Consider the following 4,956-nt stretch of genomic DNA (forward strand, 5'->3'; position numbering starts at 1 on the left):
CCTTCCACTGCGCCATTTTGTACATGCATCCGCGCCCCCACTTCATTCTCCCGCGGCGCCTGCCCGCCAGCTCCCTCACGCAGATTCTCGGGAGCTCCCGGCTCCCCGGCTCCCGTGGGGAGGTTTTCCCAGCGAAGCGTTCACCTCCGACAGCCTTCACAAACTCTGCCCACAGGACAGCCACTCTGCACGTCACGGAGCGGGAATGCCTTTACGCACTCCGGCTAAGGGGCACGAAACCAACGCTTGTATTTGTACCGTCAGTTTCATGCCAAACCTTCAACGACCAAAGCACTTTCAGGAAGAGTATCTGCACTCCCGCCACCTGCGTACGCTAACCAAGTTACACGGATAACCAAAGCTACCACGGCCACGAACTACAAGACTTAAGCCCGCTTCCCCACAGCAAGGTTCTGCACCTCACACGGAGGGACGCTGGAGTCACTCCGAACGCAGCTGTACTACGCAAGGAGCAGCTCTTTCCTCCAGTTCTTCCGTGTTACGAGAACCCCATACCCGAATTGCAGCTGCCCAGGCTGGTAGCGGTCCCCAACACTGCATGCGGAGGCCGCCGGGGTAACCAGAAGCACCAGCAACATTTCAGCGTAATCAGGAGACGTGCTCCGCAAGAATTAAAACGCTTCAAGATAGCGTCCGGCAAGGCGTGCCACCGAACGTCACGGGAAAGCCGACGGGCTCCCAGCGAGATCCACCTCGGTGGCAGATGCTCGGGCTGCCCCAGGATCTCCTGCCCATCCTCTGAACACTGCTGACGAGCGGAGCGGAGCAGAGCTCGGCTCGGCTCCCCCCCCCACACGCAGGCAAATGCTGTGCTATTTTTGAGCACAACGTGTCAGTTCCACTGGGTGTGGGAGTTTGTTTGTGTGGGTTAGTATGATTCGACTACTTTGAAACTTGGCTGAAGCCACATAATTCCCTTTTTATGGAACCCCTTTGATGGCCATTTAACAGAGAGGGCGAGGTTTAGCCTCAACTACAGAGACTTGGGGTCAGAGTTACTAGAAAAAGACACATAATGACTAATAATGAATCAGCCTCCAGTGGTTTCTTCATTTAAGTGTTAATGCAGCGTACGAAACCCCTGGACTGGGCTCAGCAGAAAGGCCCTGACTGTAGTAACTGAGTACAATGGCCTCACTAGAGAATTTCCAAATTGCTCTACTGAAACCCGTGCAAGCTCCGAAGGGGGACACTTGAGTCAGTTCAGCCCTTCCTCGCGTCCGTTCAGCTGAAGGCAGCGTCTTGCTCGCGCCGTGCAGACGAGAGCGGGACTGACAGACGACGGCGCCCATCACGCTCACGAGGGGAAGTCAGAATTCACACGAGAATCTCTTCAGCCAGGGAGAACTTCCACTACGAACCGTAACTTCTACTCTGCCGGCACCGCTGGAGCAAACTCCTAAAGCTTTACTTTCGTGGGGGAAAAACATACAGTCATTACGCAATCGTCTTGACGAGAGCAAGAAGGGGCGAGCTGCTCGGGCTAGCAGATTTCTACAGCGATTGCACAAGGCCGGTGCATGACCCAGTGAGGGTACGTGGGGAAAGAGGAGCTTAGCCGCTGCTTCCCTGCGAAAATATCTAATACCCAAGGAGCCCGGTCTCCCAGCAACATGCTGCTATTTCCTTATTCCCTTCTAACGCGATTCCTCCTTCAAAGACAAATGAGAATACAGGCTCTAGAAACCCTAATTAGGCCTCCACAGCATTCACGAAACCTTTGCGAGACACCTACCAAGAAGAGAGACGCCGACCCCTTTTCGTGTCGCAGTCATTCCTCTCCCCGCTCCTGCCAGCGGCAACTACTTTTCCTCAGAGGGGCAATTGCCATACCACCCACCCTGTTGACCGGCCTTGGTTCTGCTCCCGCAGCTTCGTCTCGTCTTGTCTCCTGCCGAGGCAGCCCCAAAGCTCCGGCACAGCAAGCATTTGGGAGGCAGGGATACTGGGCAGGAGGTGGGAGGCAGCCAGGTTGAAGAGGCAGAAATAGATGTACCCACCTCACCCCCCAATTAAGCTAACAGCAACACAGCCGAGAAGTAGGTGCTAATTATCTCTTTTAGACTACTCCCCCTGCCCCAAAAGGCTCCATGCAGTACAGGTGCCATAGGCCCATCACTCACCCTGCCCCTGCAGGAGGGTTTCCACTCTCAGCTGGCTCTCCTGGCCCCCTTTCTAAGTGGTTGCACTGTCGGACTCATTGAGAAGAAGCCTGGGCTCAAATTTAATCGTGCTCTTGCATTAATCTCTTGGTAATGGTACGTTATTTGCTACAGCAAGAAAAATGCTGTAATGAAACATACGATGTCGCTACTTCAGCCTGCAGCTGATACAGTTAACGCCTCTGTGAGGTTTAAGAAATATTCCCTCTTATCCCCACTGTGGCAACTATGCTTAGCCAAAATCCATTATTTCTAGCTCTTAGGCTTTTACTAAATCTCCGCACCAAATGAGAACGAAAATACAGCTCTTCTGCAGCACACGAGCGATGAGAACAAAGGCCACGCGAGCAGCAGCATAATAGATGCCCGAGGAATTCGCCATCCACAACCATCAGCCTTTCTTACGGCCAAGAGAAATAAGAAGCAGGACAGGTGGAGCACCAACACGCACCGAAAAAGAAAAGGGAAACGATTTAAAAAGGGTGACCGTGCGAGGCCCTCACATGGCTCGTTATGAAACGAGCAGCACCAGCCTTGAACGACTTCCATTTGACACGAGGACGATGAATCAGGGCATACCGGCACGCAGCCTGCTCGGAGATTATCACACTCGGCGCGCTGACTGGAGGAAGCGGCGTGTGCTCATCCCCTAGCCACGTGCCTCGTTGCTGCACGTCGGAGGTAGGGAAGAGCAGGACCCAGCAGCCGCCGAGACTCTTCCACCCACTAGGCCGAGAGCGCTTCGCGTGTGGGGAGAGAGAAATCCAGACGAGTCGCCGTGGCTTCTTGAGCCTCCCGCCTTCAGCAGCCAAAGCGTGCCGAGCTGAGCCCGCTTCCTTCCAGAGCAGCAAAGCCTAATTATCAATAAAGCCTACCAGCTCGATTTTTGTCCTGGTTTTAAGTGCCACAGTGCCCCCCCCCTCCAAGAATTCCAGTGCAAACTTTGTTCTGCTGACGACTCCCAACCCCCCTAAAGACAAGGCATAGAAACTAAGCCGGTTCTCTCCCAGGCGGGAACGTCCCCTCCGAGTAAGGGCAGAGGTGCCTCTGGCTCTCCAGAAAAGGCTCGGCTCCTTAAAAACCTAGGAAAAAAATCAGCTTAATGCTAGCCTTTCTCCAGTTGTGCTGGTGACGGTAGAAGAAGGGCTACGTTCTGCCAAGGATTAAAGCATCACGGTTTTGGGTGACTACCTGCTAAAATGACTCCAGGTAGCCCCTTCAAGAGGATGCCGCTATGCACAGCTAGTCAAAGTTGTTCCTAGCTTTGTCCAAATAGCCTTGTCTGTTACCTAGCTCTTATTTAAAACGCTCAGGCACTCAAAACTAAGGGGACAACCAGCCTGGAAGAAGTTAAGACAGCACAGCAGGAAGACCCCTGGACCTGGGAGGTAGCCACCTTCTCCCAGGACTGTGAATTCTTACCTCCACTTCAAGAGAAAAATGGAGGCAAAAATGAATCCTCATCTCCCAGGGAAACGCTCAACACACGCAGTGCAACGGTTTGAACTCACGGAATAAGGGAAGGCTTAACGTTTACAGTAACGTATGGCTTGCGACAACGTCAGAGGGGCAGTTCAGCCGCGGCAGGCACGCTCCGCAGCCGGGCTAGGTCGCCAGTCGCGCTGTAGCCAGCGGAAGGGAAGGAACGAGAACGGCAGAGAGAGCTTTCAGCATCGCACAGCGGCCGGAGCGGTCCCTTCTCCTCTCTCCTCGTCCCCAAGAGCTCCTGAAGACTGAGACGCAACACCCAAAGAGCACGGGAACGTAAGGCACGCGCTTCCCAGTGCATCCACGAAGTCCCCTCTGGTAACGTACACCGACGATCTCGACCCTTATGAAAAAATGTGGCATTAAAACCAACTCCAGCGTCTGAACAGAGCTGGAATTCTAATGAAGTCACTCGGATGATTTATAAATGGAAATTGTGCGGAAAACAATTCATTCAGTAGGTCACTCGGGAGATTTTTAGAAGAGAAAGAAGAAAGGGCTTCGTGTGAAAGATGAGAAGAGACAAAGGAAAGGGGGGCAGAAGGCAGGAACCAGAAAAGGAGAGATGCGGCGAGACATCCTGCAGGTGCCCAATTAATCCTAGTCAGAGCAGCGGCTCCGGTTCCCGTCCAGCCATCAGAACAGCTCTCTCTTACAGAGCGCAAGATTCCAGCTTTGCATAACCAGGGACGGAATGTAAATTGCTGGCTTGGTTAATACATAAATTGTCGACTGTTCCCTTCTATTTCATCAGTTCCAGCCGAGACAATTATGAATACAGGCCTCCTGCCCTTTAGGATGATTAACATTCCCTTTCGTTAGTGTCCCCAACACTGCTGACCCACATTCAACTTGTGAAATTCAGTTATATGTAAACTGCAACGTTCTGTGTCAGCAATATGTGCCAGACCATTAGAGCCAGGCGCACACAGCACACGCTCTCCTCCTCTCTGTAAATAAACGCAGTCCTCAATTTCAGAACGGCTAGAAAAACCCCGGCCCTTTCATACGAGAACAGGCACCAAACTATTCTCTGCTTTTCTTTTTTTAGGGAAAAGGGGACGCAAGCCAGGAACGCTCAAGCCGTTATCTTCAGACGCCATGTCGAAGTCCGCTCGACCCGGTAAATGTCCGTAGGAAAGGAAAACAGACTCCGGTGCCTCGTCAATAGACCGTCTTTAAATTCAGGAGCAGCAGTGAAGAGTAACTGCCTTCGCAGTTACTCATCTCACCTTCTTGAAGAGCTCTAAGACGACAGGGGATGATAGATTTTTAAGCTTACGCA

The sequence above is a fragment of the Pygoscelis adeliae genome, unplaced genomic scaffold (genome assembly GCF_000699105.1).
Source record: "Pygoscelis adeliae isolate BGI_AS28 unplaced genomic scaffold, ASM69910v1 Scaffold760, whole genome shotgun sequence".
In the NCBI taxonomy this organism is placed as follows: domain Eukaryota; kingdom Metazoa; phylum Chordata; class Aves; order Sphenisciformes; family Spheniscidae; genus Pygoscelis; species Pygoscelis adeliae.